The 13,559-nt window shown below is 33.4% G+C and overlaps 1 protein-coding gene across 7 annotated transcripts in view; it reads left to right on the top strand.

Moving 5' to 3' along the window:
* The window catches only part of LOC119643534 (paired box protein Pax-6), a 116,697-nt gene that overhangs the window by 57,460 nt on the left and 45,678 nt on the right, over nt 1-13,559 (top strand). The window lies entirely within an intron of this gene.

Here is a 13,559-nt window from a genome sequence, read left to right as displayed (position 1 = left end):
AATCTATCAGTGCAGCCATCTACCGAAAAAATAATGGATTTCTTTTTTCCCAAACTAATATATTACAGAAGTTCTGAATGTGAATTTAATAATTTAAACGGTACTGCAACAAAAATTAGAATAAGGAAACAAAAAAAACTTCGGTTTTGTTTAGTTAAACATTAAATTACAATAATAATAAAAATTTTATTTGATTATAAAGAGAGAATGATGTTTCCTCGATGATGCGCATTATCGGTGCTTTAACAACAATAAATACATATAACCCAAAAAAATTTTATGTTAATTTATCTGCATTTATAGAAAATTGATTGGTTCCGTACAATAAAATACTCGTCTTCTCTGGCGTGTGTGTGTGTTTTTTTTTTTATGAGAGTTTTTATTGTATTTTTACCGATTTCAAATTCACTGAGTTTCCAGATGGTTTTGGGAGAAAAATTCGCAAAGAAAAATCCAAGGCAGCTTCCTTGAATGTCTTATTAATTTAAAGAAATTAATTTCTTTCGGTATTTTCCAGCAATTCATGTATTGAATACATCAAAGACATTATAATTGACTCGATTTATATTCTAATTTGCACACGTTTTGTCAGTCCTTTCACCATCCATAATAAAATTATCCCTTTAGCTAAAAGATGAAAGCACCAAATGTCTTTTGTTTTAATAAAAGCTATAATTTCAAAATTCTGTATGATATACTTTGTATTTTAGATCTTCACATAAAAAGCAGCGGTATCCTTTAAGCTTCACGGCAAACCTATCGTTTTTTCTTTTATTACAGAAAAAAAGAAAAAAAAATAAGATGTCTTTTTTCTTTTCATTTCCATGATACCAAACGCTCCGGTCCTCCGTATTCAGGAACTTCTTCAGAGAACCTAAAGAAAATCCATACAATTGTTTTGGAAAATAGAAAAGTGGAATAGCTGACATCTCTGTTGTTTCAGGTAAAGTGCCGCAAAAAAGTTTTGAGTAGTTGTTCCAAAATATGCGGAGATTTTATTATCAACAATATGTGCTCGCTTTTTTTTATTAAATATATGATTTTCCTAATAATATCTGTATATAAATTTAAACAAACATTCAACAGGAATTGTAATTGACGGGTTTATTTCAAACAAATTTTACTTAAATGCAAGGGCAATTGCAAGCTGCTTTCTTTCTTTTTCTTTCTGCCTGGTGTTCGTTAACTATCTCCTGTGCATGACAGAAAATCCTATTTACTCATTGTCAACAAGAGAATCATGCTACACAATTAATAATATATAATGAGGCACATACTTAGTCAAGACCCCGCAAAAATACCTGAATTGGCCCAAATAAATAAGGTAGTCTTTAATACCACCAAAGCATTATGTTCTCCCTTAACGAAAAGGAGAAGTGATGAATAATCCATTTCCTTGGGTGGTGAGAATGCAAAAGAATTGGCAAGTATTGATGGTCTAGGGATGAGAATACAAAGTAATATTCCTTTGACAGACTTTTGTGAATTCACACAATAGGCAGGCATGTTCATAAAATATTATCACACACAAATAAATTTTATGTTTTCTTGGGATGAATTAGAAAGAAATTTCTATTCCTACGTTTTCGATTAGCTTTACTTAATTAGTGTAAGTTTTAATAAAAGTCAGGGCTTCCCCAATTATTTATTTTTATTTTATTCAATTATTTTTTTATTCCACTTATAAAAGAAACTTAACTAAAAATTTTGACAGTCGAGGTCAATTGACTCTTAAGGTAAATCTTAAATTAATTAATATTAAAACTTAGTATAACTACAACAAAACAAATAAGAAGGAAAAAAAAAAGAAAAAAAGCATGTACACAACTAGCATAGAGCCACACCCACAACCGGTACAGGACCAAATTGCAGGTGAACCCCTAAGCCATCGCAAACATGCATAAGCTTGGCAACCGACAATAGTTAACAACAATTCATTTTCGACTCATCGTGACATTTTCAGGTTACGAGCTAGTTTAAGTACGAAATAGTTAATTTAGTGATTGAATCGATTTTTGTCACTTATTCTTATTATCGAACTCTTTAGAGTCCATTAAAGCAACATTGCTTAATGCGCTTAATTAACTATGTCGTACTTAAACTAGCTCGTAGTTATATTTACACTGACTAAGCTTAACCAAGGTAAAGTGCCTAGAGAAGCGGTTGGAGAAATTAAAGCCTATTTCACCAAGTAATGCATGCGAGTCAATAGCACCATTTATTACTTTGATTACGAAAGAAACGCCGAGAACAAATCAACGTATTATGAATAACTATTCCTGCGTCTCTTCTGCCTAGTCGTCGAATACAGTTGCCGAAATGATATCCGATAATCAAATCTCTGAAATTAAACAAACATCAAAATTATTTTTGACCACATATCCGCCTGAGTGGCCGAGTAGGCAAGAGTCTCGACTAGCAACTCAATAGTCGTGGGTTCAAACCTCAAGTGCGGTAGAGTTTTTTAATAAAAAAAAAGCCGATAGCCCTAGATGCTAGTGCTTTAAGACTTTAGTCTTAGAATTTATTCTCTGGCTAAATTTATAATAATAATAATAATAATAATAATTTTTGACCATACTAAGAAACCCTTTCACATATGCATCACGAACCCTTTTTGCGTTCCAAGCTACATACTTTGACCAGGTAATTCCCATTGCACACATCGACAGCCAAATAAGTTCTAGCTTCAAATTGTTGTTCACCAGAATTCCAACGTCTTCCTTTAATAATAATATTGGAAGTGAACCCTGTTATTCCATCTTTAGAGCAACGGTTTTTTAATTCTTTTGGGGGTTGCGTTAGCGTTTATGTTGGTGTAGTTAAATTTGAGGTGCTGACTAATACAGTTTATAAGCGTAGGCCTAGAGAAGCCAGAGACATATATTGTTTTCTATTTTGACTTTGCATCCAATTTAAAAAAGGAAAACAGGATAAAGCAGATATAGAAATATAATTTGCCTTCCCCTTAGGATAGTAGAAGTTTCTCTATCAGGACAACCTTTAAAAAAAACTTGATGGGCTCTTCTAGAATTGGTGCATCGAAATTTATTCGTAGATAACTAACTAGAGCCATAACTAGAGCCATGATCAAAGCTCATGACTTACAAGGTAGATATATGAGCGTCATGTGTTTAATTGAATTTTTTAAATAATTTTAATTTTAATAAATTTTAAATAATAATAATAAAAGTAATAAGCGCCACTAAATTTTCAGAATATGCTTCAGTGGTAATTACAATTTTTTCTACAGTGCAACACATTACCAGGTTGCAGAAATAAGTGCGTAAGAACAGTATTTTGCGTCAATACTTTGATTGATGAACTCGGAACTTTAGGGTTTTCTCGGTATCATCAGGATTTCTGTCTACTTCGATACCTTCGGGATCATTGAAAGTAAGGGCTCGGAGTGCAATGCAAGACTTAATTTGGGGAATTAATGTTATAACGTGATAATTCGTTTACCTCTATCTACGCAAGTTAAGTTCATCGCGATTTGTAAAGCTGGGAGTTACTGGTTGGCGGGTTTGTTGTCCAATTCAACAAGACCACCTTTCCTTACGCTGTAATTCGCCAGCTTTTTTACACACTTTTAGCGCTCAATTCCATTATATACTTCGCCGCATAGCCTCTTTTACTACGACGGATCCCCTCTCCTCTGCTTATCTTAAGAGCACCTAATGTGCGGTGTGTCGACGGTAGGACACTCATGCTTCACGGTCGGCGCAACCAATGAAAATGAATCGGTGGCAAAAACTCACAGGTTCTACCGTCGGAGCAAAAGTTTTCTTCCCTACGCAAATTTATCTTATTGACAGCTAGTGTCAATAAGCTAAAACGTTTCCTATGCTATTAAGCAGAGGAAAGGCGATCTGTCCAGCTGGTGGCTGTTATGTGACCTTACTTGCCATAAGGCCAGCAACCGGCTTCTCGGTTTGGCGATTTGCTGCGGTATTTCTACCATATTGCCCACCATTATGGCCTTACTCATTATTCTTCATTTGCCGAGAACGCATTAACCACATAGACACACAGGCAACAGACATGGCTAAATTAACTCAGGGTTTTTGGTCAAGAATATATGTACTTTATAGAGTCTCTGAAGTTTCCTTTTGGGGGTTACACACATTATGAAAAAAGCAAAATGAGTATTCCATCACATGACGTTATGTTTTTGAAGTTGTTGAAGTTATTTAATTTTCTTGTCTACTTGAATAATGTGCTGTTTTTTTTTATACTTTAATATATATTCCTTAGTAGTACAAAATGCCAAAAAAACAAAATTTTAATGGACTAGGTTTAACAAACATTTAATTTTTATCGAGGTTCTAGTACAGGGTTTCATCGTTTACACCTGTTCAACCGTATACTAATGACCAGTTTTTACTGCCCTCTTTCTATTGTATATTATATTGTTACAAATTTCCGCTTTTCTATAAGATTCGTACCACTAGACCGTGGATATTTTGTTCAAGAGAAATGCACTTTAAAGTTCTCTTATTTACAATTCTCTTCCTTAAATGTAGGATTATTCAAAATTCATTTTTGGCAATACTTTCAACTGCTCAACTTAAATATTCTTTTTCTACTAATCCTGCTTTTCACAAATATCCTGTTTATATACATTTTTACCATCACATTACTAGAACCTAATTTTATAGCTCGATTTTTAATTCGTTAACCTGCTTTTGTGGTACTCGTTTTCTTCGCCCGGCAGCTGCATGATGCGCGGCAAATGTGGTTTGGTTTTGGTTTTTCCCTCTTTGGGTATTTTATTACTTAGCTGGAATGAACAAGATTTGGCATTTCCGTAACAATATCATCGATCTAGAGAAGTTTTAGATAAGACAAAAGCTTGTAAGACGAATTTTTCATAACGGATTTGTCTCACTCTGCCGGTGTTTTGCTCCACGAAAAGTGATCGCTTTTATAGACAATTAATTACGATTCAGCTTGGACGAATGGTGATTCTGCTTGACGAAGGGTAGGCAAAAACAGTGGGAACTTGACGACATTTTTGGGTTGGGGTGGGCTTTATTTCGTCTTGTGCAGGTTTCTATTAAACATGTGACAAGCAAAGAACATTACCAAAAATACTAACTATGACTAAATAACGTTGATTATTACAAATAACTAAATTTTTTTTATATGGATGTTGAGTTGGAACAGACTAAGCCGGAAGAAGAAGCGTGGCTTCAGATAATAATATCTGATAATTATTTGCAGGAAATATACATGAATATTAGTAAAGTAACAAAAATGTAGCCCCAATGATATGGTAAAGCTATGTTAGGCGTAAATGTTGTTGGAAAATTTTGATCGAACGTAAAAATAAAGAAAGGTAAGAAATTAACGTGAATTAGAAAGATAAATTCGCTTGTCTAATAAAATAAGTTATTTCCCTGAGATGGCCCTTGAAATTTCAAGTTAGAAGCGGAATTATTTTATAAATTTTATGTATGTATTAGAGTTGGCACGCGAAATTTTTGAATTGCCAATATTTCTCCATTGCGAACATATTTGATGGGCAAAGTGAGCCCTTTTTGCATGAAAATCAGCTTTTTCATTTAAAAAAAGCCGCAGTGAGCAGGTATTCAAACATAGTACCAGTCATCAATTTGGAAACGTGAATCATTTTGTGTATTTCAAACACATATCAAATGTCTACATATCATAAAGCAGAGCTCGCTTGCTTTGAGAAAAAACGACAAATTGCTTAGGGCCGTTCGTTACAGCTACTTTTATGGCATGTCTGATGGCGAATAGTTCAATAAAAGTCGACGAGAGTCCCTTCATGTTATAGTGTTTTTGATAACAAATATATAACTACATGAGAAAACATAACGGACAGATATAGCTTACTGAACTCCTTTTTTTGGAAGGCACTCTTGATTGATTATTAGTCACCAGCTTGATGATGTTTCATCCATATTCACAGTCTTTAAAGGTTTTCGTGCAATACTCGTGAGTCTATCATTTAATGTTCTGTTTAAAAAGCGAAGAGATCTCCCCTGATTGAATTTAGTTCCTTCGGCAAAGAGGTTAACTTCGCGTTTATAGCGTTTGACAAAATAAATTGTGTTTGTTTTGCTAAAAAATACAAAAATAGATGAAGATCGACACATGCAGCAAAAGAAAATTAGTTTTTATCGAGCGATTGCGGCTTAGACAATTGGAGAATCTTCAACATATTAAAAAATAGTTGTTTTGTCTTGAAAGTCATATAATTTAGCTGTGTATAGATTGAAGAGAATGGGGAGAAAGCAAATGCCTTGTGGAATACCACCATAGACTATAACTATGTTTGCACCCCTTGCGAACACACTCTTAGTGTGCCACAGACGTATTTGAAAAAAAAATGAGCACTTTAAAAGAATTCTACCAAGCTTCTTCAACTTAACACAGTCATAGGCTTTGCTGATATCGAGGAAACCCAGGAAATCATTTTACCAGTTTTCTTTAGACTCGCTATGAGAGTAGTAAAGAAATCTATTAGCCTCCTCCTAACTATGAAATTAATAATCTATATATATATGTTCATATATCATATGAACACAGAAACTAGCGAAAGGGGTCTAAAGTAGCTTAAATTATTTAAGTCTTTATCTCCTTCAACAATGGAGATAAAAGTTATTAGATCAGCAATTATTAATTGGATGTAACAAGGCAGCCAAGTTTTCCTTTGAGAGTGTGCTGAGGGGTAAGTTGCTTCATTTTTACCGACGTTTTCAAAAGAGGATGAGGTGTTTTGGTGATTTTTCACTTTCTATGGTCACATGTAATTTGCTCTACTCGGTATTACTCATATGACACCGCAGTTCGAGTTTTCATTTGATTGTCCTATCATGTATATCTTTATTATATTATTTATTTCTTTTTGTATTTTATACATTTCAATTTTATACAATGCTGTTCAAGCTTGCTGATGTAAATACTATTCATATTCAGTCCATTTTATGAATTTGGCTTTGTTCTTTTAGATTCATACAACATTTGGAGTTTTTGATTGAGCTATCCAATCAAATAGATTCTCACATAGAATTTAACGAATGTTTCATAGTTTAGTATGTGAGTGCAAATATTGATCTGCATCGTCAAAAATCTACCAAAGGGCCACCAAAAAATAAAGTCATAAAAATATATAGAATAACTAATAACTTAACCGCTTATTATGTAATTACTAGTAGTTAAAATACAATGTAATCTAACTTCTAAGGATCACCAAAAATGTTATTAATTTTTTTATTTTTCATATATATAAGGTTTAGTTGCAATAGAGATTTAACTCAATTAGCAAGTTTCAATTCTTAGGCTTAGCTATTACGCCGTAGTTATAATAGAATAAATAAAAGACTGATTACTCTTAACAAATAAGAGAAAAAAAGTAAAAAAGAACGAACCGTAACTTTGACAAATGGGAGCTTTAGTTAGGAAGATTAGGTTTTAAATATAATTCAGATTTTTACAATAGACCCTAACTACAGCATAGTCTAAGACTTATAAAAGAAAGATTTCGTTAAGAACGAATGAAAATGTGGAAGCTTATCTCAGTTAATAAAACTCATACATCGATGAAACCGTTTAACACCTTTTTCAAGAAAGGAAGACTAAGATTGTTGTCTAGTTTTTCTACACAAAAATTGACTCAACATGGCAAGTCAACCTCACAGAGGCACATTTTGGTGCAGTCCTTATCAAGAGCAAGGGCGTAGAAATATTTGTTTATGTATTTGGAAACTTTCTCTTCAAAAAGCTTTCTATTGTCTTCATAAGCGAATCGATTAGCAATAACAACGTTTTTTAGTAAGCCAAAACTTTGAATACACGGTAAGTAGTTCCCGAAACGAACAACTAACAAAAAATCCACATTATTTGTGTAAAGTGCCAGCTCTCAAACGAAGCTTTAGAAACGTTGTTGTCATAGTCACTATTCCATACTCCGTTCAACGAACTCTGAAGGTGTCGTTTTTTTTAGCTAATGCTCTATTTTTAACAACTCTCAAGTGCCAGTTGTAAAGCTTTCCATTTTTTATTGGCGCCACTTTTATGCAAAGTGGCGCAAACTTCAAGTCTTGTCTCAATTATAGAACGCTCCATACATGGCGACAATGACTCCTGAGAAAGTCGAATTCTATTGTTACGCATCGGAACATTATTTACGGTAGGATTATAAACTCTTTGTAAATCTTAAAAAGATGTTTTAGGGGAAACGCTTTAAATCATATGGTACACTACGAATGGTCATTCGAACGATCATTGCGAAAAAAGTGTGTAGTTCTAGGGTCTTCACAAGCCATTTGATATGAAAGACGTCGAAACGTCAAAGAAACATTGATTTCACATCAGATAGAGATGTTTCCTATTGTCTACGTTACAAATTCACGTAAATTCCAAAAATTTTCGAAAAAGTCTTTATATATGTGAAGCTTTTACGATGGCACAGTCAATCTTTTTCCAGGTTTGTTTAATTTTTTTTTCAAAAACATCGGTAAAAAATTTTTGGATTGCTTTTAAAAAGGACGATTGGTATCTCACTAAGAAATGTGCACGTTTACATAGTACTAATTCTTGCGATGATTCATCTGTTGCATCATTGACCAATGTATTTATTTGTCGCGTTACATACCAGATAATATGCCAACTTGTTAACAGCTATTAATGCCTATAGTTTCAAGATCAAATTCATTAGCATTTATAAATTTTTAAGTCAAGTGATTTCTTTAATTTTTTTGTATACTGTCAGAGAATTTATATGTATGTATATTAAATTCATTGATACGAATTTGAAAATCTAAAGCAGCAAAACAATGTTAACTAATCCACCCAAGACATAAAGTATAAAAACTTATACCTCCGTGTTCATATTATTTAAATCGCTCTCATCGTGTATTTCCTTTGCCGTGAAAAAACTAAGGTTTTTAATTAATTAATTAATTAAAATTTTTCCCGTTTGAGGATGCGTGCAAATATGCGCGACAAGTATCAAGAGGTTTATTTAAACAAAGTTTCCACTGCGTGTCACTTTTAAGTTACCCGCTCTTATTTTCTGTTATGCATACAATGTTTTGAAAATTTGTCCAAATTTTTCCCAATATTTGAAATTAATAATTTCGCGCGTTAATTTGCAGATATAGTGTGTATAGTTAAGCCCCTTGACACATAGTCATGACATCTACTTAATTCTTTATTATCGTTATTGCCCCTGTTGACATATGTAATTACGTACATATTCCCGTTGAAATAGAGATAAGTATGTTGTCACTTGCCATGAAATCTGCGATACGTTGACAAATCAACAGCAATTGTTTCTAATCTTTGATTTAAAGATTAAAATCTACCCAGTGAGGAGCCTCATATAAATTTTTAAATGTACGAGCTTGGGTTTTTTAATCGACTATCATAAGTACTTATGTTCAAGTCGCGAGCAGTTATATTATATAGTACGGCAAAAGAGCATCTCCAAATTTTTATTTTAAGCATTCTATATATATACAGACAATATACACATTTAAACTAACAAATACTTGGTAACACAATTAACTATTGTAAAAACATTGAGTTACTGTAAAAACATTCCAAAAAATGAGCGCGTAAACCCATTCGAAAGCCTGATATCTACATGAAAATCTTCCAGACAAAATCTCCTTATTTCCTTATGGATACAAAAGCAACTACATAAATAGGCATAAAAAAGCATGTTAAAATGAACAATTTCAAATAGATGTAAAGTTATGATAAAAATGAATACACAAATGCATACAATTTTTATGTTCCAACCCAGCAAACATCAATAAGCTCTATAGCCTCCAGAGAAACTTTTACAATTGATTTAGTTAGAAAACCTTAATAATAAATAGCACATCGAATGAAAGCAGGAACTCTAAACGTACCATGACGCAAGAGTAGATTAATCGGTACAATGTTGCTTACACCATTTATTCTCTTTACCTGTTACGTGTTTCTTTGCAAAAATTGCTCAGGTGTCGAATTTTCTTGTGTTTATGTGTGCTTTTTTTATTCATTCATCATTAAGTAAACATGAATAACACGTTATCTTTTTTTGGTTTAATAAATAAACTGTCGTCGCCTAAGTTTTCAAAAACAAACTCCTCGATTGTAATAAAGTATTTATTTTTTGCAGTGGGGATGGAACGAAGATTGACAACGTAAATTCGCTTAGCGTTAACTAACCTAAATTATAAGGGTGAGAATATGTTAGTTATGTGTAGCATTACCTCTATATTCGTCTGCTTGTCTGTTTGCCTGTGTGACACATGTCTAGCAAAGTATGGTGGCGCGGATAAAGTTGATGTAACGTGTTAAGGATTTAGTCGAAAAATTTGGTCGACAAGTCTAAGGGGTTGCGGTTACTAATTCACAACGGTTACATTGTTGCTAAAATTTTTTTTTCATTTAATTTTGGTGAGTGGTAATGACATTGGCGGCAGTGGTGATTGAGAGTATTAAGAAATATTTCTGCACTCAATCAAAGACGTTTATCTCTATAAAAGTGCGGAAAAACATAGTGTTTGAAACGCGTATTTTATACACTTAAGTAAATCTTATTATAGCAGATAAGGACATCTAACAATTACACGCACATAGAACTCTCTATCAAGTTCTTTCATCGTTCGAATATCACCACCTCCCACGTAATGTAATTGTGCTAAACCGCTACTTAATTCAGCTTCCGTTTTGTCGGTTGTACTGTGTAATAATAATAATAATAATAACTGCCTTAAATATAAAAGTAAATTTTTTCATTCGCATTTGTACATTGAATGTGTTTTGATTTAATTTTGTACAATTTTTACTGTTTGGGAGTCACAATTGCCAATTGGAGAAATACTTAAATCAATGTTCGTGGTTTATTTTAAAAATAATGCTTCAACTGACTTGATTGACTTGGATGAAGTGACTCTTCTCTTTCTTTGAAATATGAAGTCATGAAATAACTTCTTTTTTTTTTTAATTTGCGATAGAAACTAAACGATAAGAAATAGCAACTTTTGTTTTTTTTTTTTTCAGATATAGGTTGATACTATTTTGATTTAGAAGTGATTTCATATGAATGACCGCCTCCGAACTTCTTTCAAAATTTAATTCTCAAATACCAATTTTTTGCACTTTTCCGTCTGCTTTTGTTTCACAAATAACACGAACAATCCTCCTGAATAGGGTCATTGAGAGTTTTTGGTTTATTGAAGTAAGACGATTATTCAAAATGATTCCTCATATGATTTTCATTGCAAGCTTCCATAGGCATTCTTCGAGATTATGCTACGATTGAACTTTTCGGCCAATAAATTGATTTTGTCATGAAATATGTGGCATAATTTACCATTTTGGTAAAGCAACGTGTCGTCCCTGTCGAAATCACTTATCGTTTGCCATAAAAAATTATACCTGAAAGCTATTTTTGTACACATAAATGTCCTTTAAGGAAACCAGACGTGTTCTCCTTGCAGCAAAGGGTTGTGCAACATCCGTCATAAGAACCACTATATAAAATAGAAGATGCATGCAACAGATAAAAATGCAACGACAAAAACAGCGTTACCGCGAGAAACACAATCCTACGGCGTTGGTAGCAAAAACAACGAGAATTTAATGGTTTAATTACGTCAAGGCTACCATGTTGGTCGACTGGTATGTCTCAATTGTCAGCCTACTTTATCTGATTGGGGTTAGTTGTTTTCTCTGAACTCACTTCTTCAGTTTGTTTGATTTATTTATCCGTTTTATATATGCATTTAATTATGAATTCTTGGTGAATGACGACATTAGTAAAGGCCCAATTACTGTTACGGTTACAATTAATTTGCTCAGTTAACTTCTTTAGGAGACAGTGCGACGAAGAAAACGCAGCAAAGCTTGCATTACTGATCCTTTAAACTTTATCATCTTTACTGATTGATATCGCCTTTATTACTCTTTAACTCTAATCAGTACTGTCTGTCCAATTTTTCTGTTTGATAATACTCACATTTATCTTCTGTAAACTCAGCATTGACTTTGCAATTGTTGTAACACTGTTAATTTTTCGGAGGCTCGCTGATTTTAAAGTAGGCCGTGCAATCACTGGTGATACCGAGTGCAGTCGATAATCACAGTAGGCAGTTATAGCAGAGAACGTAAAAAAATGCTGAAAAGTGGGTATCAAACAAAAGCACTCGGAGAGTGGAAGACGACTGAGTGTGTTAATTCCAAATTAACTATGGCGGCCGTCACAACGAGGTGGATTTATTTTTTTTTTGAGAATACGATTGATATGGGTGTCACATAAAGGGACTTAAAGAATACAATGTGACAAGTTAAATGAATTAATGCTTAATTAATTATGAGGAATGGCACGACGTGGTAAATTAAAGCTTCTTAACAATACTTTTAATGACTTAAAAGGTGGAAGTGAGTTTTATCCAGTTAATTTCTTTGTGACAGTAAATAAAAGCATGGTGGCAATGATTTTAATGGTGGCGGGTACGCGAGATTCGGCCTCAGCTGAATTTGACTTTCGTACTTGTTTCTCACTTAGGCTTACTTTTCATATGAACCCTAAGATGAACCAATTTTCATCATAAGATATTAAAAATTATATCTTTTTGATATATATATCAGTTTGGCAACTGATCGCGCTGTGGTCGTACGCTTTTAATTTGTGTAAAAAATTATTGCAATTTTTTCTTTAGTCTCACTGCTTTATAACTTTTTACGCGTTTGAAGCCTAATTGTTTGTAAAAGTATAAAAGTATAAAAGTTATAAAGACATCCATTTTGGTTCTTGCGATCAACACTTAATGCTCTCGATAATAAATGTCTTTCGTGTTTTTTTTTCTTTTGGTAATTAGAGCTTTTCTCTTGGCTTGCTTTTTTTACCGTTGCGTCAATAGTGTGAAATTTACGTCTAATTTGAGGGAGAATTTTTGTTATTTTGTTTTCTCTCTTTTTTGGTGTTTACTGTTTGGTTTTGCTTTCGCTCTCTTGTTAGAATGTCAACGTAACGGAGAAGTTTGCTTAAATTTGTTGACAAAATTTTTGTTGTGGATCATTTTGCAAATTGTTCTTTCTTTTCTTTATAATACACTTCTGTCGCGTTTGATTGGACATGGATTGTTTATATACACCATGTCGTGCGAAAACGGGCCCAGAGTCTGAACGATTCATTTCGTGTTGGCTTTGTGATCGTTTTTGCCATGCAAAGTGTGCCGGTATTATCGGCCGTGCTCCTGATTAAGTCTAGGTTTGATGAGTATCGTTTTATTGAGCACTTATCTCCTTCTTAAGCTAGCAAAATTACAACTCGTAGCGTAGCGTGTGGTACGTCACCTCTGATTCCTTCTAAATCGGATTCGTTGATACAAGTTAGCGCTCCTCCAATCTCTACAATAAACGTCAGCGTTTCCGATATTGCTGAGTCGCTCGGTAACAAAGTAGTTACAAATAAGCCGCAAGTCCATCTGGTTTAAGCTATCCTGAAGTCGCAAGGGTATCTCCTCCCAGTGCCGTCACTCACTCTATTCAGAAGGCGTCATCGTCTAAAAGTAGTAAAGAGCAAAATA

Source organism: Glossina fuscipes, unplaced genomic scaffold (assembly GCF_014805625.2).
Source record: "Glossina fuscipes isolate IAEA_lab_2018 unplaced genomic scaffold, Yale_Gfus_2 61185, whole genome shotgun sequence".
In the NCBI taxonomy this organism is placed as follows: domain Eukaryota; kingdom Metazoa; phylum Arthropoda; class Insecta; order Diptera; family Glossinidae; genus Glossina; species Glossina fuscipes.
This window is presented reverse-complemented; position numbering and strand designations above follow the sequence as displayed.